This window comes from Dendrobates tinctorius, unplaced genomic scaffold (assembly GCF_039654945.1).
Source record: "Dendrobates tinctorius isolate UK_male_01 unplaced genomic scaffold, ASM3965494v1 ptg000134l, whole genome shotgun sequence".
NCBI classification, from domain to species: Eukaryota; Metazoa; Chordata; class Amphibia; order Anura; family Dendrobatidae; genus Dendrobates; species Dendrobates tinctorius.
The window spans coordinates 11,897,696-11,923,172 of record NW_027361802.1 but is presented as its reverse complement, the minus strand read 5'-3'; the positions used below and the strand labels follow the sequence as shown (position 1 = coordinate 11,923,172).

The window sequence follows — 25,477 nt, the reverse complement described above, 5'->3', positions numbered from 1 at the left end:
GGACTGGAGTTAAAAATTACAGACAGCAAAAACACTAGAATATGTAGGCCTAAAACGGCAAATTTTTTGCACAGATAAATGAGGCCTGTCACGGAGATACCACACTGCCAAATACGTGGCCTTTTTTTTAGGAAAAAAAAGCAAAATAATGGTGTATATAACTAGAGTAATTAATTAGATTAGCGTGCACACTGTGTGAATTTCTGAGGTGCTGGTGTAACGGACACAAAGCCCTGAATCAATAGGATTAATATTCACTGCACACTCAAGTGGAATGACTTGCACAAAGAGTAAATTTTATTGTGATACAAATATTAAGCCAGGGAGCAGATTTACATATGCGATTAAAGATGACGTTTCGACCCTGCCAGGGTCTTAATCATATATCGCTTAGATTGCAGTGCATATACGAAATAAAGCACAATGGTGCAGTGAGGCTATAAAGTGGTCCCATGAGCTAATATAATTAGGAAGGTGCCAAAAAAGCGCTGTTACAGCACAATGTTGATTCCTGGACGTTTTATGTGGTGCAGGACCTTATCCCGTGGGAGCGCCACATCATATATTCAACTCTGCAGATTTGCAACACAAATTAACTAAACGATTACCCAAGTATTGACAGTATTTTATTTTCAACTCATTCAAGAGCCTTTTGCTAAACAACATGTGTATCTGTGTATCTAACCCTATCCTGTGTGATGTCTGCTGAGCTGTGTACCTAATCCTCTCCTGTGTGATACTTTCTGCTGAGCTGTGTATCTAATCTTATCGTGTGTTACTGACTGCTCAGCCATGTATCTAATCCTCTCCTGTGTGATATTGACTGCTGACCCATGTATCTAATCCCATCTTGTGTGATACTGACTGCAGAGCCATGTATCTAATCCTATTCTGTGTGATACTGTCTGCTGAGCTGTGTATCTAATAATATTGTGTGATACTGACTGCTGAGCTGTGTATCTAATCCTATCCTGTGTGATACTGACTGCTGAGCTGTGTATCTAATCCTATCCTGTGTGATACTGACTGCTGAGCCGTGTATCTAATCCTATTCTGTGTGATACTGTCTGCTGAGCCGTATATCTAATACTATCCTGTGTGATACTGACTGCTGAGCTGTGTATCTAATCCTATCCTGTGTGATACTGACTGCTGAGCTGTGTATCTAATCCTATCCCGTGTGATACTGACTGCTGAGCTGTGTATCTAATCCTATCCTGTGTGATACTGACTGCTGAGCCGTGTATCTAATCCTATTCTGTGTGATACTGTCTGCTGAGCCGTATATCTAATACTATTCTGTGTGATACTGTGTGCTGAGCTGTGTATCTAAGCCTATCTTGAGTGATAATGTCTGCTGAGCCGTATATCTATTCCTATCCTGTGTGATACTGACTGCTGAGCCGTGTATCTAATCCTATCCTGTGTGATACTGACTGCTGAGCTGTGTATCTATTCCTATCCTGTGTGATACTGACTGCTGAGCCATACATCTAATACTATTCTGTGTGATACTGTGTGCTGAGCTGTGTATCTAATCCTATCTTGTGTGATAATGTCTGCTGAGCCGTATATCTATTCCTATCCTGTGTGATACTGACTGCTGAGCTGTTTATCTAATCCTATCCTGTGTGATACTGACTGCTGAGCTGTGTATCTAATCCTATACTGTGTGATACTGACTGCTGAGCCATGTGTCTAATCCTTTCCTGTGTGATACTCACTGCTGAGCTGTGTATCTAATCCTATTTTGTGTGATACTGTCTGCTGAGCCGTGTATCTAATACTATTCTGTGTGATTCTGTGTGCTAAGCTGTGTATCTAATCCTAACCTGTGTGATACTGTCTGCTGAGTATCTATTCCTATCCTGTGTGATACTGACTGCTGAGCTGTGTATCTAATCCTATTCTGTGTGATACTGACTGCTGAGCTGTGTATCTAATCCTATCCTGTGTGATACTGACTGCTGAGCCATGTGTCTAATCCTCTCCTGTGTGATACTGACTGCTGAACTATGTATCTAATCCTATCCTGTGTGATACTGACTGCTGAGCTGTGTATCTAATCCTATCCTGTGTGATACTGACTGCTGGGCCGTGTATCTATTCCTATCCTGTGTGATACTGACTGCTGAGCCATGTGTCTAATCCTCTCCTGTGTGATACTGACTGCTGAGCTGTGTATCTAAACCTATCCTGTGTGATACGTCTGCTGAGCCGTGTATCTAACCCTATCCTATGTGATACTGACTGCTGAGCCTTGTATCTAATCCTATCCTGTGTGATACTGACTGCTGAGCTGTGTATCTAATCCCATCCTGTGTGATACTGACTGCTGAGCCGTGTATCTAATCCTATCCTGTGTGATACTAGGCTTCCCCTGCAGTCTGTGTCAGAGGGTGGTCTGAGTTGGCACGGTAATAAATTGTGTTATTTCCAGCTTTACAGAAGGACGATAACACCATAGAAATGATAAGAATAATAGGCAACATTGTTTGGTGAATTGGAACGCGCGGGGTTAAAATTTAGCCTCACAACATAGCCTATGACGCTCTCGGGGTCCAGATGTGCAAAATTTTGTGGCTGTAGTTGCGACAGTGCAGATGCCAATCCCGGACATCCACACATACATACACACACACATTGAGCTTTACACATTGTATTAGATATGCACTGCAATCTAAGCGATATATGATTAAGACCGAAACATCATCTTTAACCCCTTAAGCCCCAAGGGTAGTTTGCACGTTCATGACCAGGCCAATTTTTACAATTCTGACCACTGTCCCTTTATGAGGTTATAACTCTGAAACGCTTCCATGGATCCCGGTGATTCTGACATTGTTTTCTCGTGACATATTGTACTTCATGTTAGTGATAAAATTTCATTCATATAACTTGCGTTTATTTGTGAAAAAAATAGAAATTTGGCAAAAATTTTGAAAATTTCACAATTTTCCAAATTTTAATTTTTATGCCCTTAAATCACAGAGATACTGCACACAAAAAAACTTAATAAATAACATTTCCCACATGTTTACTTTACATTAGCACAATTTTGGAACCAAAATTTTTTTTTGTTAGGAAGTTATAAGGGTTAAAAATAGACCAGCAATTTCTCATTTTTGCAACACCATTTTATTTTTACAGACCACATCACATTTGAAGCCACTTTGAGGGGTCTATATGATAGAAAATACCCAAAAGTGACACCATTCTAAAAACTGCACCCCTTAAGGTGCTCAAAACCACATTCAAGAAGTTTATTAACCCTTTAGGTGCGTCACAGGAATTTTTTGAATATTTAAAAAAAAAATGAATGTTTAACTTTTTTTCACACAAAAAATACTTCAGGTTCAATTTTTTTTATTTTACCAAGGGTAACAGGAGAAATTGGACTGCAAAAGTTATTGTGCAATTTGTCCTGAGTACGCTGATACCTGATATGTGGGGGGAACCACTATTTCAGCGCATGGCAGACCTCAGAAGGGAAAGAGCGCCGTTTGACTTTTTCAATGCAAAATTGGCTGGAATTCAGATCGGACGCCATGTCGCATTTGGAGAGCCCCTGATGTACCTAAACAGTGGAAACCCCCCACAAGTGACCCCATTTTGGAAACTAGACCCCCCAAGGAACTTATCTAGATATGTGGTGAGAACTTTGAACCCACAAGGGCTTCACAGAAGTTTATAACGTACAGCGGGACAATTAAAAAATCATATTTTTTCCACAAAAATGATCTTTTCACCCCCAATTTTTATTTTTCCAATGGTAACAGGACGCTAAAAGTTATTGTGCAATTTGTCCTGAGTACACTGATACCCCATATGTGGGTGTAAATTACTATTTGGGTGCATGGCAGAGCTTGGAAGGGAAGGAACACCATTTGACTTTTTCAACGCAGAATTGGCTGGAATTGAGATCAGACGCCATGTTGCATTTGGAGAGCACCTGATGTGCCCAAACAGTGGAAACCCCCCAATTATAACTCCAACCCTAACCCCAACACACCCCTAACCCTAATCTCAGCCCTAACCCTAACCCTAGCCCTAGCCCTAACCCTAACCCTAGCCCTAACCCTAATGGGAAAATGGAAATAAATACATTTTTTTATTTTATTATTTTTCCCTAACTAAGGGGGTGATAACAGAGGGTTTGATTTACTATTTAAGGCGGTTTTTATGTTTGGCAGCTGTCACACGCTAAAAGACGCTTTTTATTGTAAAAATAGTTTTTGCTTCACCACATATTGAGAGCTATAATTTTTCCGTATTTTGACCCACCGAGTCATGTGAGGTCTTATTTTTTGCGGAACGAGTTGATGTTTTTATTGGTACCATTTTCGGGCACGTGACATTTTTTGATCGCTTTTTATTCCGATTTTTGGGACGCAGAATGAATAAAAAACAGCATTTCATGAATTTCTTTTGGGGGGTGCGTTTACACCGTTCCACGTGCGGTAAAATTGATAAAGCAGTTTTATTCTTTGGGTCAGTACGGTTACAGCGATACCTCATTTAGGTCTTTTTTTATGTTTTGTCGGTTTTATGCAATGAAAACTATTTTATATAAAAAATAATTATTTTTGCATCGCTTTATTCTGCAAGCTATAACTTTTTTATTTTTTTGCAGATGACACTGTATGGTGGCTCGCTTTTTGCGGAACAACCTGACGTTGTCAGTGGTACCATGGATATTTATATTTGTCTTTTTGATCGCGCGTTATTGCACTTTTTGTTCGGTGGTATGATAATAAATCATTATTTTTTGCTTCATTTTTTATTTTTATTTTTTAAGGGGTTCATTAAAGGGGATGACTAATGGGATAGTTTTATAGGGCGGGTCATTACGGACGCAGCGATACCAAATATGTGTACTTTTATTGTTTTTTTTATTTTCAAAAAATGAATTTATTGGGCAATATTTTTTTTTTACTAATTTATTTAGCAATTTTTTTTAAAATTAATTTTACACTTTTTTTTTTACTTTATTACATTGTCCCAAGTGGGACATCTGTCACATCACAGATCACTGTGACAGATCAGCGATCTGTCACAGGCACTGCTGCAGACTTCCTCATGCCTGTGCTTTGCAGGCAGTGAGGAAGTCAGCTCCCTACAGGCCCCCGCAGGTCCCTGTCGCCATCTTGGATCCGTGGGCCTGTAGGGAAAGAGCCCCCCGCAGCAGCGCTGCACATTGCGCTGCCGTGGGGGGCTCAGGGAAGCACGGAGGGAGCCCCCTCCCTGACGATGCTTCCCTTTAACCCCCGGTACACCACGATCATGTTTGATCGCGGTGTACAAGGGGTTAACGTGTCTGGGGCGGTCCGTGACCGCCCCTGACACATTGTGCCGGGTCTCAGCTGTCATAATCAGCTGACACCCGGCCGCGATCAGCGGTGCTCACTACGTGAGCGCCGCTGATCGCTATGACGTACTATCCCGTCCCTGGGAATTAAGTCCCAGGGCACATGGACGGGATAGTACGTCTGATGGCAGAAAGGGGTTAATCGCATATGTAAATCTGCTCCCTGGCTTAATATTTGTATCACAATAAAATTTACTCTGTGTGCAAGTCATTCCACTTGAGTGTGCGGTGAATATTAATCCTATATAACTAGAGTGACAGACGGCAAAAAAAATGGAATACCAGACAAAAATTCCCAAACTTAGAGCACAAAGATATATGAGGCCTTTCACGGAGATACCACACTGCCAAATATGTGACCTGTATTGTTTTCTTTTTTATGCTAAATAGTGTTGTACATAACTAGAGTGACAGACAGGAAAACACTGGAATACCGACCTAAATTGGCCAAACTTGGACCACGCAGATATATGAGGCCTGGCACAGATATCCCACACTGCCAAATATGTGGCCTCTTTTATATGTGGCCTTTTTTTAAAAAAAAAAAATGCAAAATAGTGCTGTATATAACTAGAGTGACAGACAGCAAAATAATGGAATACCGGCCTAAAATGCCAAAACTTAGAGTACACAGATATATGAGGCCTGACACGGAGATACCACACTGCCAAATACGTGGCCTGTTTTTTTCTTTTAATGCAAAATAGTGCTGTATATAACTAGAGTGACAGACAGCAAAAAAAATGGAATTTAGGCCTAAAATGTCCAAATTTTTAGCATACGGATGTATGTGACGTGTCACAGATATACCACACTGTAAAATATGTGGCCTGTGTGTATTTGCTGGGGTTCAGCAAAATGGTGTCAAGAAATTGTGTAAGACACTCAAAAAAAATCTACTTTACTGTACCACATTAAAATGAAAGATTTCTCTGCGCACTCAAAAGGGATTTTTGGGACCCCTTTAAAATTGCTGGATTTCATGCTGTACTAGGAAAAGGATCTGGCTATTTTGTGCAGTATCAAAAAGCAAATGGAGACAAAAAAGGGCTCTGGATTGCTTTGCAATAAAATAATCTCTATTAACCCTGGCAAAAAAAAGTTTTCTTGCCAAATATACCTGGGGCTAGGTATATACGGTCAATATATGCTATAGGTAGCAACAACAAAATAGAACGACCAACAGCCAAAGAAACCCTAAAAGATAATATTTTATTGGTATAGATCATAAAATGAACACAGGTTCACATGTAAAGGGGGGGGTCAAAAGGCATAAAAATGGCGAAAAAAGCCATGCATGTTGTCTACACCATACAGGAATCATATTTCAAAGGATCACAATAGCCATAGGATAATTGGTTCTTCAAAAAGCAGCTTTAGTCATATGGCCATCAAATAGCAGCTAATAGCATATGGTAACAATAATCATATAGAAAACCACAGTCACTACAGTTGGTCTGTCAGTCACCTAGAAGCAATAAAGCATATATACAGCACCAGTGTGCATAGACATCCATATGGACCGACCTGACCCACTGCAGATAGAAAATAATAAATAAAGAACCAAAGTAGTGGCATGTATAAAACATAACAGCGTTACCTGAATGGATGAGAGACAGACACGCAGGCTAACCCCGACGCGCGTTTCGGAGCAGGGCAGCTCCTTCCTCAGGGGGCGTTATTGAAGCGCAACTGTGATAGGTTTATATAGCGCTAACCATGAAAATTATTGGACGCGCAATCTGTCCATCATGCACAGGGCTGCGCCTCCCCAGAAGAAACCGGAAACACGCGGGCCCCACGTGATCCGGCGCATCTGAGAGAGGAAACAGCCACTGGGCCGATTGGACAGTGCACAGGGCGCATGACAGGAAAGATACTGTCAACCATATTGGAGGAGGCAATAGCAGACCGAATAGGGAGAGTACTACCAACCATATTAAAGGAGGCAATAAAAATAAAAACAAATTGAACATGCTCCATAGCCTAAATAACATAGAGTGATCATACTAAATAAACAAAATTAGGAAACTGGAGAATATAGAACATAGTAATATATTGATATCAAAGCATCCATAAATAGATAAATACACCGTGAACAGCAAATAAAAATAAAGCAAAAACCAGTGTCCGTATTGAAAATGGAATAGCAAATGTATTTATAGGAGTGCAAGAATTATACAATATTAGAAAATATCTGGATATACAACAATTATTCAATATAGCTAACCAGGTATGATATAAATATATCCATATAAAGAGGGAATACTATAGTAGTATATATATAATATTACAACATATAGTAGTATATAAAATAAACCACTTCTTTATAAACAGTATATACAAGAGACATTTCAAATATCTTCATATATAGGAAACTGGCAGCTTGATCCAGAAGACGTCACTTGCATACTTCACAAGAATACACATTGTCATGCGGAACAACTGAAAAAAGAAATAATAAAATTAAAAACAGTAGCATAAATAAAATAAAGCCATATAAATGCCAATGTCCAGTGAACGGGGACTACAAAAATGGGGCATAGGATATATTCTCATTTAGGCCATCTGGATGTAGCGTACCTAATGTCCAAATCCACCTGGTCTCTAATTGAGCCAGGCGGTTGGAGAGTCTACCACCTCTTATATTCATTTTAAGAGCATCAATGCCACGGATCCTCAATAACGCACCATTGCACTGATGAAACTCTTTAAAGTGTCTCGGTAGCGTTTTAAGAAGAGAATCATCCGTGCAAGTTAGTGCGGCCTGTATTCCTAGGACATGTTCCCTAACACGGACTTTCAACTGCCTCGTAGTCATGCCCACATAGATTAGACCACATGGATATGTCGCATGATAGATTATATAACGAGTGGTGCAGGATATCCGATGTCTAATTGCAAAGGATTTTGTACCATCGAAGTTAGTAAAAGAGGTGCAGCATTCAATGTTAGGGCAGGCCACACATTTACCGCACGGAGAACATCCATACCTAGGCCCAAAATTATCCAAAAAAGTTCGTGTAGAACAACTAGCATAGTGACTAAACACCAGTTTGTCACGTAAATTGCTAGCTCGCCTAAACGTAATGGAAGGCTGGTCCGGGAGAAATCTACCCAAAATGGGATCAACCTTAAGGATCGGCCACGCCTTTATCATCACCCTACGCATCATCTCATGAGAAGAATGGTATGAAGTGATGAACCTCACTGTATTGTCCATTTTTAGTCCACTCACAGTAGAGTTCTTATACAGAAGCTCATTACGGGCAATATGTTTAGCTCGATTATAGGCTTTTTTGACACAGCGCTTGCTATAGGTAGCAGCAGCAGACAGTAATGGAATGGACCCTCTTGATGTATGCAATGATATCTATATAGACACATACAGTGCCTGCAGGCCTTGCACTGATATGTATAGAGCGATGTACACTCCCCTGCCTACCTAACACTGCAACCTGTATACTCCGGAAATAGTCTTTAGAAGGATTGTTGATTTAGCTGGATTTGAGTAGTTTAGGATGGTAGACCCCACACTGACTAATAAATCCCCAAATCTGACCCTATCTCAGCAGCAGCTCTCCCTACACTATAGCAATCTGGAGCTCAATGCGCCGAGCAGGGTAGCATCTAGTCTCTTTTACCCCTGATGATGCTGCAGTGTTACAGTACCTGCCAGACAATCCCTGCATGGTGATTGGGTCTCTAAAGACCGACAAAAATGCTGGGTGGAGATCCGAGTTCCTGCCAAGTAATCCTGGAAATGCTCAGTGCTCGCCGAGTACACAGAGTACAGTGATACTCGGGTGAGTAACAAGTAGTGGCGAGCACGTTCGCTCATCACTAATTAAAATGCAATAACGGGCTATCAAAAGAACGTATCTGCACAAAAGTAGTGTCATTAAAAACGTCAGCTCGGTGCGCAAAAAATAAGCCCTCACCCAACCCGAAATCACAAAAAGATGGCGCTTTTTTTTTAACAAACTTTGGAATTTTTTTTCACCATTTAGATAAAAGAGAACATGTTTGGTGTCTATGAACTCGTAATGACCTGGAAAATTATATGGTAGGTCAATTTAGCATTTAGTGCACCTAGTAACAAAAAAAAGCAAAAAACAAGTGTGGGATTGCACTTTTTTGCAATTTCACCGCACTTGGAATTTCCTGTTTTGTAGTACACGACATGGTGAAACCAATGGTGTCATTCAAAAGTACAACTCGTCCTGCAAAAAACAAGCACTCACATGGCCATATTGACTGAAAAATAAAAAGTTATGGCTCTGGAAAGAAGGGGAGGTAAAAATGAAAATGCTAAACCAAAAATGCCTCTGGTCGTTAAGGGGACAATAGAGTTAGAACTCATGTACTAGGATGTATTATAGATGGCATCACCAGGACTTCCTCCATATACAGAAGGCTCCATGCACCTGCTTTCCTATATGCAAGTGCACGGACAGTGAATCAAAATTATCTAGTATTCTGTGTTTAGTTGTAATATTAACAGGTTATATATGTACAGTATTATAATTTTTATACCGTACTTTGTTTTTTAGAAAAATGTTGTTGCTTTGATGTTGATTTTTATAACTACCTATATAAAACAATCAGACCTTGCTTTTGAATAATAAATATATATAAGTACATTGAAGCAAGATAAGCTCATTTTTAATACAGTTGCAATTATATTTCATCTTTTACTATTAAGTATTTATTGAAATGCCTTTATTATTGTTATACCACTGGTTTAGAAGTAGGTGCCTACATGCCAAGAACCTTGAAGAAATGCAGTTATCCTTATTGATGTACTAAAGCTGAAGGCAAAGCTGACGTAGTTGATTGATGTGCTACTCCGAGGTGTGTCCATTTTTCACTGAAAAATTGTTTTACTGCCATAGATTATTTAGACTTGAAATATGTGAGGCCAGGTGCATACTGTGTCAAGGCATCTATATTATACATTGGGAGAGTTTCCAGGTTTATACAGTAAGGTTGTCATAGGCCCCCATTCACTAGACAGAGGCCAAAAATTTGTTTTTTTTTACATTTGCAATACAGGTGTGCACCTACATACAAATTGTTTAACTTTATAGAACAGCACAGTAGACTTTCCTATACAGAGGTCTACTGCAATGAAATGTATACCATGCTATATACTTTTTTTAGAGAGGGTCTTTATTAGTGATAGGCGGAACCATGGATGTTCGTGTCCATCGGGTTTGGCTGAATATCTAAAAAAAAGTTCAATTTGAATACCATAATGGTACTCAAACTCAAACCCAAAACCGTACCCCATTCAAAGAACATTCAACCCAGATAACATTCATCTGTGTGACAGGGTGGGAAACACTGGCTCTGATCATCAATAAGTTTGTTAATTCAGTGTCTCCTGGATTTACAGCTGAGCGGTCACATCATGCCACCGCTCAGCCATGCAATCAAGATGAAGCCAAGCTATGAAGCAAAGTTGGCCTCTTTATGGGACAAATGGATTGTTGTTGGACAGGGGAGGAATATGGTGTTTTATTATTTTTAGTTTTACAGTGAAAAAGTTATCACAGATCACATGCGTCAGCTGATGAAAGAGTACTAATCTCATCATCCTACGCCTTGTCTTAATGATAGCAGTGAGAGTAGGTGAGACTGATGAGAGTATTCACCAGCTGGCGCCTATGCAATAAATACAGTTGTGGCCAAAAGTATTGACACCCCTGCAATTTTGTCAAATAATACTCAGTTTCTTCCTGAAAATGATTGCAATCACAAATTCTTTGGTATTATTATCTTCATTTAATTTGTCTTAAATGAAAAAACACAACAGAGAATGAAGCAAAAAGCAAAACATTGATCATTTCACACAAAACTCCAAAAATGGGCCAGACAAAAGTATTGGCACCCTCAGCCTAATACTTGGTTGCACAACCTTTAGCCAAAATAACTGCGACCAACCACTTCCGGTAACCATCAATGAGTTTCTTACAATGCTCTGCTGGAATTTTAGACCATTCTTCATTGGCAAACTGCTCCAGGTCCCTGATATTAGAAGGGTGCCTTCTCCAAACTGCCATTTTTAGATCTCTCCACAGGTGTTCTATGGGATTCAGGTCTGGACTCATTGCTGGCCACCTTAGAAGTCTCCAGTGCTTTCTCTCAAGCCATTTTCTAGTGCTTTTTGAAGTGTGTTTTGGGTCATTGTCCTGCTGGAAGACCCATGACCTCTGAGGGAGACCCAGCTTTCTCACACTGGGCCCTACATTATGCTGCAAATTTTGTTGGTAGTATTCATAATGCCATGCACACGCTCAAGCAGTCCAGTGCCAGAGGCAGCAAAGCAACCCCAAAACATCAGGGAACCTCCGCCATGTTTAACTGTAGGGACAGTGTTTTTTTCTTTGAATGCCTCTTTTTTTCTCCTGTAAACTCTGTGTTGATGCCTTTGCCCAAAAAGCTCTACTTTTGTCTCATCTGACCAGAGAACATTCTTCCAAAACATTTTAGGCTTTTTCAGGTAAGTTTTGGCAAACTCCAGCCTGGCTTTTTTATGTCTCGGGGTAAGAAGTGGGGTCTTCCTGGGTCTCCTACCATACAGTCCCTTTTTATTCAGACGCCGATGGATAGTACGAGTTGACACTGTTGTACCCTCGGACTGCAGGGCAGCTTGAACTTGTTTGGATGTTAGTCGAGGTTCTTTGTCCAACATCCGCACAATCTTGCGTTGAAATCTCTTGTCAATTTTTCTTTTCCGTCCACATCTAGGGAGGTTAGCCACAGTGCCATGGGCTTTAATCTTCTTGATGACACTGCGCACGGTAGACACAGGAACATTCAGGTCTTTGGACATGGACTTGTAGCCTTGAGATTGCTCATGCTTCCTCACAATTTGGTTTCTCAAGTCCTCAGACAGTTCTTTGGTCTTCTTTCATTTCTCCATGCTCAATGTGGTACACACAAGGACACAGGACAGAGGTTGAGTCAACTTTAATCCATGTCAACTGGCTGCAAGTGTGATTTAGTTATTGCCAACACCTGTTAGGTGCCACAGGTAAGTTACAGGTGCTGTTAATTACACAAATTAGAGAAGCATCACATGATTTTTCAAAAGGGGCCAATACTTTTGTCCACCCTCTTTTTTATGTTTGGTGTGGAATTATATCCAATTTGGCTTTAGGACAATTCTTTTTGTGTTTTTTCATTTAAGACAAATTAAATGAAGATAATAATAACAAAGAATTTGTGTTTGCAATAATTTTCAGGAAGAAACTGAGTATTATCTGACAAAATTGCAGGGGTGTCAATACTTTTGGCCACAACTGTAAATACATTTTAAAAATGATGTGTAGTCCCTCTATTTTTGCAAATTAGCGCAAGTAAGGCTGACAGCTGCAGGCTGTAGCCCCCAGCCGTCAGCTTTATATTAGCTGGTTATCAAAAATAGGGAGGTCCCATGCGTTTTTTTAAATTATTTAAATAAATAATATTAAAAAATGGTGTGGTGTTCCCCCATTTTTGACAACCAGCCAAGCTGGGAAAGGGCCAAGGAAATTGGCCTTCCTCAGCCTAACAATAGCAACCCATACCATAGCAACCCTTGAAAAGGTGAATCTATTTGATACGCCAGTTCTGGCACTTTGCGCGGCTCTTTCTGCTTGCCCTGGTGTGGTGGCAAGTGGGGTAATATTTGTGGGATTGATGTCAGCTTTGTAATGTCCGATGACATCAAGCCCAGAGGTTAGTAATGGAGAGATGTCTATAAAACACCCCCATTTCTAACTCTATAATCAAAAGTAATAAAAATACAACCACAGGAAAAAGTCCTTTAATTGAAATAAAAACAGAGTCCTTTATTTATTATCTTTTCACCTATTTATTACTGTAAAATTAAAAATGATAAAACATCATATTCTTCACCTGTCCAATGAAAACCCATATTTCCCATGACATACTCCAACCATGCTATATCGGGAATCACGGCTGAGCAGTGGCACTAAAGCTGAGTTCTCAGCTCAGTGTCTCCTGGATTCATGGCTGAGCGGTCACATCATACCACCACTCGGCCATGCAGTCCAGATGAAGCTGAGTTGGTCTCTTCATGGGATAACTGAATTGTCATTAGACAGGTGAGGAGTATGGTGCTTTATTATTTTTAATTTTACAGCAATAAATGGATAAAAGAGGGTGAGCAGTCTTTATTTCAAATAAAGGATTTTTTATATGTTTTGTTCAATTAACGGTGATCTTCATCTGTGTCTTTATTTAATTTTCACAATGGGGTTTATATTGGGAGCATCTTATAGATCCTCTCTATAAAAAATCCCTGGGCTTGATGCCAGTAGACATAAAGTAGCTGATATTAACCCCAGAACTATTACCCCACTTACCATCACACCAGGGCAAGTGGGAAAAGCTGAGGTTAAGCACCAGATTTGGTGCATCTTATGGATGCACCATTTCTAGGGCCACAGAGAGCTGATGTTTTTAATCTGGGAAGGGGCCAATATCCATAGCCCCCTTTCATTCTGTTGATATGAGCATGCAGTTGTTTGCTTAGCCTTTGCTGGTTAGTAATATTAGCAGAGATACCACATCATTTTTTTGGGAAGTCCCTCCTTTACTAACCAGTACAGGCTATGTAAACAGCTGTGAGCTGATACTAATGGCCTGGGAAGCTTCATGGATATTAGCCCCTTAAAAATAACACCAGCACTTGGTTTTCCCTCAGGGGTTAGAAAAATTAAATGGGACCCCACGCAATTATTTCTGCATTTATTGAAAAAATGCATGTACAGTAACCTCCAGCACAGTATGTAAAAAAAATTAAAGAAAACAAAGACGTGGGGTCTCCCCTATTCTTGATAACCAGCATAGATAAATCTGACAGCTACGGGCTGCAGCCTCCAGCTGTCAGCCTTATTTTGGCTGGTTATAAAAAATAGAGAGAGGTCCCATGTATTTTGAAAATTATTTAAATAAATAAAAAAATTGCATGAGGTCCCCTCCATTTTTCACAGCCAGCCAAGCTAAAGCAGACAGCTGGGGGCTGGTATTCTCAGACTGAGAAGGGACCATAAATTTTGGCCCTATTCAGCCTAAAAATAGCAGCATGTCCCCCAAAAGGCTCTACTCTTAGATGCGCCAAGTATGGCCCTTTTCTCTTTCCACTTGCCCTGGTGTGATGGCAAGTAGGGTAAAATTTGTGGGGTTGATATCAGCTTTGCAATGTCATCTGATATCAAGCCCACAGGTTAGTAGTGTAGAGGCATCTATAAGTCACCACCATTATTAGCTCCATAGTCAATTGTAATAAAACACACAGAGTAAAGTCCTTTAATTGAAATAGAAACAGAGTCCGTTAATTGAAAGAAACACTCCCCACCCTCTTTCACCTATTTATTACTGTAAAACTGAATATAATAAAACACCATATTCCTCACCTGTCCGACGATAGTCCATATGTCACATGACGTGCTCCAAATCTGCTACATCTCAATTGTATGTGTGAGCGGTGGTATAATGCAACTGTCTAGCTGTAAATCCAGGAGACGCTGAGCCTGAGAACTTAGCTTCAGTTCCGAGTACTGATGTCAAAAGGTGACCAGAGTTCATCAGCTATGAACTCCGGTCACATTTTGACGTCATCACTCTGCACGGGCAGGACAACCCCTTTAATACAAAAAAATGTAATATTCCTACTGCATCTCTCATGTATGTAACTACTCGGAAGGTCTTCCTTGTCATTTAGATTTACCAGTTGTTTTCAGTTTCCAATGATTTTCCACGACTGTAATATTGGTATCCTATAGCACTGCACATATCTGACAGGTAGTAAATAATATAAATTCTATTTGTCTTCTTAAATAAGTAACCTGAGAAAAAAACAGTGCTCTTTCAAATTCAGTCTTGTTCATGTACTTGTCTTGATAGTGAATGAAAAACTATCAAATCCCTATTTTTGTTTCCCAAACCAGTAGAGAAAAAATTATGTGAAAATGGCAATAAATCTAGAATGATAAGCACACACTTTATTCAATACAACTAAATCTTTCTAGGAAATGAAAAAATGTGTGTCTGGTGCTTTCACACATTCCCTCTTCAACTGGATAAAGATAAATTTCTACAGTGTACTTTATCTTCCAAGTATAAAAGACTACAGCGAGGGCTATCAGAGAAATATTTCTAGTATGGCGCATTGTCTGGGAGTGAGCAATGCATTCTGCCTTGCTGCGAAATTGTTTTCTTCTGTTTTTAACTATGTATTGCTTTTTTTCTCTCTTCGGTTAACATGCAGTAGCGTCTGCAATATCTTTTACTCACTCTCAAGGGAGAAGGTTATTCCTATTATCAATCCCATGTTATTGCCGAAACTAACGCCAATGTCACACTTCAGCATCCGCATCACCAAGACCTCCAGTATTTCATCTAAATTGAACTTGGATCACACGGTTCTACCATGATCTGAATATGGTTGTGCTGAACATTAGGCCATTTTATGGCTGTCTGAAATCAGCGCATAAATCTCACACATAATCCACACATACTGTATTGCAGGTCGTGTCCCTCTCAATGTTGTGCACGATGGAAAAGAATGTTGCATCCTGACGCAAATATTTTTCTGCTAATGATTCATGGGCAAAATATTTTTTTAATAAATATCTGATTGATAGCATTCAGTTTTTAAAAGTTTTTCTTAAATATATTGTTACAACCCCTTTCTGTATGCCTCTTCTTGAAGCTTTCCACCATCTAAGAGCCAGATAAAAGCACTAATAATAACGGTCAACTCTCACACTGGTAGATCCAATTCATTCATGTATGACATGGGTAGTGATTTGATGAAATGGCTGTACATAATACTACATTGCCCCTTAACCCCTTAGTGACAGAGCCATTATGCAGCTTAATGACCAGGCCATTTTTTACAATTCTGACCACTGTCACTTTATGAGGTTATAACTCTGGGAGGCTTTGACGGATCCCGCTGATTCTGAGAATGTTTTTTCATGACATATTGTACTTCAGGATAGTGGTAAAATTTCTTCTATATGACTTGTGTTTAGTTATGAAAAAAATGGAAATATTGCGAAAATTTTGAAAATTTTACAATTTTCAAACATAATAATAATAATAATAATAATAATAATAATACATTTTATTTCTATAGCGCCGACATATTCCACAGCACTTTACATTTCAGAGGGGATTTGTACAGACAATAGACATTACAGCATAACAATAATCACATAGATTATAACAAATACCAAGAGGAAAGAGGGCCCTGCTCGCAAGCTTACAGTCTATGAGGAAAGAGGTAGACACGAAAGGTGGGTGGTAACAATTGCCCTGATTGTTTGGACCAGCCATAATGTTAAGTGTGTAACAGTACAGACACAGAGGGCTAATGGATGCATAAAGCATGTGGGTACATGATGCGGGGAACCTGGTTATGGTAAATCTTTTGGCTGTGCCACACAGGGATAGATTAGGTTAATGTGTTGAGGCGGTAGGCCAGTATGAATAAATGCGTTTTCAAGGCACGTTTAAAATTGTGGGGATTGGGGACTAACCGTATTGACCTGGGAAGTGCATTCCAAAGAATTGGCGCAGCACGTGTAAAGTCTTGGAGACGGGAGTGGGAGGTTCTGACTATTAAGGATGCTAACCTCAGGTCATCAGCAGAACAGAGGGCGCGGGTAGGGTGGTATACTGAAACAAGGGAGGAGATGTAGGGTGGTGCTGAGCCATGGAGGGCTTTGTGGGTGAGGGTAATAAGTTTATACTGAATTCTGGAGTGGATGGGTAGCCAGTGTAATGACTGGCACAAGGTAGAGGCATCAGTGTAACGATTGGTGAGGAATATGATCCTGGCTGCAGCATTCAAGACAGATTGGAGAGGGGAGAGTTTGGTATGAGAGAGACCGATTAGAAGAGAGTTACAATAGTCGAGACGAGAATGAATAAGAGAAACAGTAAGAGTTTTTGCAGAGTCAAAAGTAAGAAAAGGTCGAATTCTAGAAATGTTTTTGAGGTGCAGATGACAAGAGCGAGCCAGTGATCGAATGTGGGGGGCAAAGGAAAGCTCGGAATCAAGTATGACCCCAAGACAGCGGGCCTGTTGCTGGGGAGTAATAGTGGAACCACACACAGAAATGGCAATGTCGGGTATAGGTACATTAGTAGAGGGAGGAAACACCAGGAGTTCAGTCTTTGACAGGTTCAGTTTCAGATATAGTGAGGACATGATGTTAGACACAGCGTTTAGACAATCGCCCGTGTTTTCTAGAAAGGCTGGCGTGATGTCAGGAGAATAAGCATATAATTGGGTGTCATCAGCATAGAGATGGTACTGGAAACCAAATCTACTGATTGTTTGACCAATGGGGCAGTGTACAAGGAGAAGAGGAGGGGGCCTAGAAATGATCCTTGAGGAACCCCAACAGTAAGGGGAAGGTGAGAGGAGGAGGAACGGCAAAAGATACAGTAAAGGAGTGGTCAGAGAGATATGAGAACCATGAGAGAATGGTGTCCTTGAGGCCAATGGAACGGAGCATAGTGAGGAGGAGCTGATGATCCACAGTGTCGAATGCTGCAGAGAGAACCAAGAGAATAAGCATGGAGTAATGACATTTGATTTAGCTGTTAGTAGATCATAAGAGACTTTAGTGAGGGCAGTTTCAGTAGAGTGTAAAGAGTGGAAACTAGATTGGAGAGGGTCGAGAAGAGAGTTATCAAAGAGATTGCGGATAAGACAGGAGTGGACCAGGCGTTTCAGGAGTTTAGAGATGAAGGGAAGATTAGAGACAGGTCTATAGTTAGTGGCACTGTTTTGGTCGAGGGATGGTTTTTTAAGTAGTGGATGTATGATGGCATGCTTAAATGAGGAGGGAAAGATACCAGAAGAGAGAAAGAGGTTAAATATTTTAGTTAGGTGAGGGGTGACAGCAGGGGAAAGGGACTGGAGGAGATGTGACGGAAATGGGTCACTGGTGCAAGTGGTTGGACGAGAAGATGCAAGGAGCCTGCTTACTTCTGTGACTGGTTCAAAATCAGAGAGTGAGCTAGATGCAGTGGGGGAGGGAGGACAGTGCATGGTATGAGGTGATTGGGAGATAATTTCCTGTCGAATCTGGTAAATTTTTTCTTTGAAGTAATTGGCCAGATCGTCAGCTCGGAGCTCCGTGGTTGGGGCCTGTACTCTTGGGTTGAGTAGAGAATGAAAAGTGTCAAAGAGATGTTTCGGGTTATTGGACAGTAAAGTGATGAGGGTGTTGAAATAGGCTTGTTTGGAGAGGTGAAGGGCAGTGTTGTAAGTTCTAAGCATAAACTTAAAATGGATGAAATCTTCGTGTAGATTGGATTTTCTCCACAATCGTTCGGCGCACCTGGAGCACGGCTGCAGGAAACGTGTTTGCACCGTGTGCCAGGGTTGTCGCCGTCTGCGTTGTGGTTTTCTATTTATAGGGGGTGCAAATTCATCCAGGGCACTTTGAAGTGTTTCATTGTAATGCTTCAATGCAGAATCAGGACATGAGAGGGAGGAGATAGGGGCCAATGAAGACCGCAAGTTCTTCATAAGTTTCTGGGTGTTAATGGCCTGTATGTTTCTATAAGTATGGACAGTGGGGGTGACCTGAGCAGCCTTGCAGTTCTTGATAGAGAATGAAAGAAGATTGTCGTCAGAGAGCGGGAGAAGGGAGTGTGCAAAATCATCCACTGCACAAAGCCGAGAGAAGACCAAGTCGAGGGAGTTTCCGTCTTCATGCGTTGGAGAATTAGTAAGCTGCGAAAGGCCAAATTAGGAGGTTAGAGATAAAAGGTGAGTAGCAGATGGTGAGAGGGGAAGAGCAATGGGGATGTTGAAATCTCCCATGATGAGGGTAGGGATGTCACAGGAGAGAAAATGTGGAAGCCAAGTGGCAAAATGATCCAGGAACTGATGGGAGGGGCAGGGAGGATGATACACCACCGCCACTCGCATGGAGAAGGGGGTGTAGAGTCTGATGGCATGGACCTCAAAAGAAGGGAAGACTAGAGAGGGTAGTTGAGGGATAACCTGAAAGGTACATTTTGGTGATAGGAACAGACCAACGCCTCCACCTGCTCTATTGTCTGATCTTTGGGTATGAGAGAAGTGTGGTCCCCCATATGAAAGAGCAGCAGCAGCGGTAGTGTCTGACTGCTGGATCCAGGTTTCAGTAAGAGCCAGGAAGTTAAGAGAATTAGAAAGGAAAAACTCATGAATGAAGGAGAGTTTGTTACACACTGAGCGAGAATTCCAAAGTGCACAATTAAGAAAGATAGATGGCATGCAGGGAATATTAATAAGATTAGAGGGGTTTCTGAGTGTAGCAGTTGGGGGGTTTGACTTTCTATAACATGGGGGACCAGGGTTGGGAGCAATGTCTCCTGCAGCTAGGAGAAGGAGGATAGACAGAGTGAGCAGATGGTTAAGTGATTTGTGAGAGCGTCTCTTATGTTGAATGGTGGGACTGACTGGATCTGTGCAATTTAACAATGTGAAAAGAGCGTGAGTGCTATACATAGGAGAGGAAAGGAGTGAGGGGCCAATATGGATGGAGTGTAGAGAGTTAATGCCAGGGCAGTGGATGTGTGTGAATGCAGCGGCCAGGATATAAATTACACAAATGCATATGGTATATATTTGTTGTACTCCAAATGCACAGGGAGTAGATTTATATAAATGTCTTACCTGTCTCCTGCCCTGTCTAACTGCCATGTTATAACTGCCAGTACTTTGATACATGTCCTTAGATTACATGTGCATAAATGCTCCCCCTAGCTATGTCTGAATATATAGGAGGTTAAGGCTAAGATTTTTTTTTTTTTTTGCTCTCTCTCTTCTCATTAATCAATCAAACTAAATTGAGACAGCAGGACCCAATAAAATGTTGTGGTCAGATAAACAGATGTCCAGCACTACATGGATCATAAAGCACTTTGAAAAGTTTCTTGACCTAACAACATAAGGGGAGAAGCAGAGTAAGTTGAAATAACTATATACCAGATATAAGCTTGCATAGTTGAAAACACATAGATAGCATTCAGGATTAACTGCTTGCTGGCATTGAATGGCAAAGCACAGGAGTTGATTCAGAGCAGAGATTGAAAGAGCTGGTTACCAGATATAAGCTTGCATAGTTGAAAACACATAGATAGCATTCAGGATTAACTGCTTGCTGACATTGAATGGAGAAACACAGGAGTTGATTCAGAGCAGAGATTGAAAGAGCTGGTTACCAGATATAAGCGTGCATAGTTGAAAACACATAGATAGCATTCAGGATTAACTGCTTGCTGACATTGAATGGAGAAACACAGGAGTTAATTCAGAGCAGAGATTGAAAGAGCTGGTTACCTGTATGAAGAGAATAGAGATGTGTGTCACATTCATCCATGTTATAACTGCCAGTACTTCGATACATGTACTTTGATTACATGTGCATAAATGCCCCCTGCAAGCTTAATTTTTATGCCCTTAAATTAGAGAGATATGTCACACAAATATCTTAATAAATAAAATTTCGCACATGTCTACTTTACATCAGCACAATTTTGGAAACAAAATTTTTTTGTTAGGAAGTTATAAGGGTTAAAATGTAACTAGTGATTTCTCATTTTTGCAACAAATTTACAAAACCATTTTTTTAGGGACCACATCACATTTAAAGTCATTTTGAGGGGTGTACATGACAGTAAATACCCAAAGGTGACACCATTCTAAAAACTGGACCCCTCAAGGTACTCAAAAACACATTCAAGAAGTTTATTAACCCTTTACATGCTTCACAACAACTGAAGCAATGTGGAAGGAAAAAAAATATTATTTAACTTTTTTTGTGGTGAGCACTTAGAACCCCCAAGTGCTTCACAGAAGTTTATAATGCAGAGCCATAAAAATAAAAAATCTTTTTGTTTTTCACAAAAGTGATTTTTTTAGCCCCCAATTTTTTTATTTTTACAATGATAACAGGAGAAATTAGACCTCCAAAGTTGGTAAATAGTGGGAACCCCTCAATTCTAGCTCCAACCCTAACCCCAACACACCTCTAACTCTAATCCCAACCGTAACCCTAATCCCAACCCTAACTCTAATGCTAATCCCTAACCCTAATCCTAACCCTAATCCCAACCCTAACCCTAATTCCAACCCTAAACCTAATTCTAACCCTAACCCTAATTCTAACCCTAACCTTAACCATAATCCTAACCTTAACCCTAACCCTAACCCTAATGGAAAAATAAAAATAAATATATTTCCTTTATTTCATTATATTTCCCTAATTAAGGGGGTGATAAATGGGGGGGTAATTTAATATTTTTTTTATTTTGATCACTGATAGGGTTTATCACAGTGATCAAAATGTACCTGGAATAAATGAATGGAATCTGCCGCCCGACAGATTTGGCGGGTGCACTGCCCATGCGCCGGCCATTTCCTTCACGGGCAAAGATGGCGGCGCCCACCAGAGGAGGCAGGAGAGCCCCAGGACTACGAAGACCACCGAGAGGTACCAGGGGGGTTTCGGGGACCCTATTTCTCTCTCCTCTGATGTGCGATCATATCAGAGGAGAAAGTAATAGAGAAATTGCAGCTTTTTTTTGTGGTTGCCATTTTACCATTAATAACGGCGATCGCAAAAGCGGGATCGGTAAAAACCGACCCAAATCATGGCAGCCGAGACCCCAGAGAAAATCTGACTCTGGTGGGTGCTATGCACTTTCTCCACAGTGCCATTACTTAACTGCGCTGTGGTTTAAGTACCCCTAACTACCGCTGTTAAAAGGCGTATTGGCGGTCGCTAAGGGGTTAAGCATTCACTGCAGCAGAAATGACAGCACGTTTTGATTTTGCCTGTGGTTTGGTGGCCTCTTTAAATAAATGGATTACTTGTGATGAAATATGGTTATGGGTGTGCTACATATGGACCGTAAGTGGATACATCCATCTTTGGACACATTCTTAATATCATCTGGTCATGAGCAATTTGATTCCAGGAGCAGTAGGATTTCACGAGGTGCAAAGCTTCCATAATGGATGACTTTCACATCTTGTAATTTTGCAATTTGGGCTATAGTGCTAAACATTTGAGAATAAAATTCAAATTGCTGCCATATGTGTGATATTGATGACAATAAATTACTTTGTGTCTACTTAAAACAATTTTACTTCTTGACATTTTCAATAAATTTCTTCAAATTGTATTTTTATTATTATTATTATTGTTGTTCATTTTTATAGTGCCATTTATTCCATGGCGTCTTACATGTGAAAAAGGGGCATACATAAACAAGTACAATAAACATGAGCAATGCAAGGCACACACAAGTACAAAAGGAGAGAGGACCGTGCCCATGAAGGCTCACAGTCTACAGGGGATGGGTGAGGATACACTAGAAGAGGGTAGAGCTGGCAGTGCGGCGGTTCAGTAGATTGAGGATCACTGCAGGTTGTAGGCTTTTCGGAAGCGGTGGGTCTTCTGGTTCCTTTTGAAGGATTCCATTGTAGGCAAAAGTCTGATGATGTGTTGGGGTAGAGAATTCCAGAGTATGGGGGAAGCATGGGAGAAGTCTTGTATGCAGTTGTGGGAAGAAGAGATAAGCGGGGAGTATAGAAGGAGGATCAAAGGTTGCGTGTAAGTGAGTACTGTGAGACTATGTCACAGATCTATGGAGGAGACAGGTTGTGGATGGCTTTGTATGTCATAGTTAGGGTTTTGAACTGGAGCCTCTGGATAATAGGAAGTCAGTGAAGGGCTTGGCAGAGAGGAGAGGCTGGGTAATAATGAGGAGACAAATGGAATAGTCGGGCAGCAGAGTTTAGGATAGATTGGAGTGGTGCAAGAGTTAAAGAGAGGAGGCCAGAGAGTAGGAGGTTGAAATATTCGAGGTGGGAGATGATGAGGGCGTGCACAAGCCTTTTTGGAGTTTCTTGGTCAAGAAATGCACAGATCCGGGAAATATTTTTGAGTTGGAATCAGCAGGACGAGGCAAGTGCTTGGATATGTGGCTTGAAAGAGAGGGCAGAGTCGAGGATCACCCTGAGGCACTGAGCATGTGGAACTGGGGAAAGTGAGCAACCATTGACATTGACTGATGGATGGGTAGAGTGAGATGGGGGAAAGATGATGAATTCTGTTTAACTCAAATTTTGGTCCATAGTTCATCATAATGGATACAAGTAATTTGAAAAGATGAATGTAACTTGTTACTGCAAAGAGACAGTGGAAAACATGACGATTCTGAAATGTACCTTCTGCTATAGTGACTAACTAGGCTGGCTCTTTAACCTGAGAAAATGTGCATACAATTCCTGCGGGGTTTATTAAGCTGCATTTTATAACCATGCTCTGACTGACTGGTAAACTTGTGACAGACTTGTGTTATAAGCAGCTGACAATCCAAGAAGGAAGGAGGTCCAGCTGAAGTGGGGGGGGGCAGCCTGAGCCAATCAGGAAGAATGGTGGTGTACCTTAGACTACCCCAGACTCCTTGTAAACAATATAGATTAACTATAGTAAATAAGCACAGCTTTGCCCAGATAAAGGAGAGCTATTGAGCAGTCAACAAGCAAGATTTGTCATTAAAAAATAGGTAATCATCCTCTGTAGATGCCGACATAAGATTTTTGCTTTCTGTGCTGCACAGCCACTTGTAATATCCTGGTGGCTGTCTCCTCTGTCTCTTGCTTATCTTACTAGGTAATGCTACACATTTGTTGCAGGCAGTGTGGCAATGCGATAGTCCAGTGTATTCATTGGGACTTGTGGTAGTATCCAGGTTGGAAGCCAGGGGATTAACGTGAATCTTTGGCTAGAATTAGCTTCCTGCTATTAGCCCTGTGTAGGCTTGCTAGCTATTCTTTGTTCTGAATCCATGCCACCTTTACCAATTATAAACTCTGCTTGACCTTGCTCACATGTGAGTTTCTGCCTCCGCCCTGCTCTTGTTAGTTCAGCTTTACAGACTGCGCAGCTCTCCAGTCCATAAAATGGCTGTTGTTGGAGGAGCAGGAATTGGAATTGTCATGTACACTGTGTTACCTGGCATGGGGACCCCCTCCTGCCTCCAGGCATGACATCACACCTCAGAGGGAGGCAATGTCACAGTGGCAACCAGACTCTGGGGTGCCACATACACAGTCATCAATTTCCAACATTTTGACCAAAATGGTATTTTTAAGGTTATCTGCTTAAAACATGTGGTGTAAATATAATGTGTGATCTGCACATATATACAATTAATTATGAATATATACAAATTTACATGATCAAGATTTTTGCAATATAGCACCAAGAAACATACATACAAGATAAACATATGAGCACACAGATGATAATCATACAGATGCCAGAATTTGGCATCCCATGGAGGCTATCCAGTAATCATGTCAAAAATAGGAAAGATGTGTCTCTGGGCCCTAAGTGGAGTCCTAAAGAGATACAGGAGAAATCTCTAAGTTTGGTATTGCTGTCATACTGACCTGGAGAATCATGATGACAAGTCATACAATGAATGCCATAACCAAATATATTGCAATGCTCGGGGGAGGGGCGGAATTTTAACTTTCGTTCAGCATAAAATCCAGAATGGGCGCTCTTCTCATGTTGGTATCACTTTACAGTCACCAACAAAGAGGTCCGGACCTGTGATCCTAAACTTCGGCTTTTACTTTCGCAAATCCTGCCCACATTTACTGCAGTCACAATGTGATCTAGTATTACACTAGGTTCTCATGACATATGTGAGCATATGTGAAAGTATGTGTATATATATATATATATATATATATATATATATATACACACATGAATATTGTTTTCCTAATTAAAACAGTACTTCACATTTTTACAATTGTTTACATTTTTTACACCTTCCCTTTAAGTGGATAATGTATAGGAAATACAGGAATTTACAAGTTTAGGCATGTCAGGAGAGCACATACATCCTCTGCAAATTGTAGAGAATATTCACAAGTGAACCTTAGGATGAATCATTTGTTTTTCCAATGAAGTCTGGTCTATGATCTAATAAATACTGTCACGAAAGGGCAAGCTTCTTAATTGATTGATATCTGAGAAATTATTCTAAATGAAAGAC

At 40.6% G+C, this 25,477-nt stretch overlaps 1 protein-coding gene across 1 annotated transcript in view; it reads left to right on the top strand.

Moving 5' to 3' along the window:
- Window positions 1–25,477, top strand: part of TRPM3 (transient receptor potential cation channel subfamily M member 3) — a 710,253-nt gene that overhangs the window by 175,166 nt on the left and 509,610 nt on the right. The gene's annotated exons all lie outside the window — the stretch shown is intronic.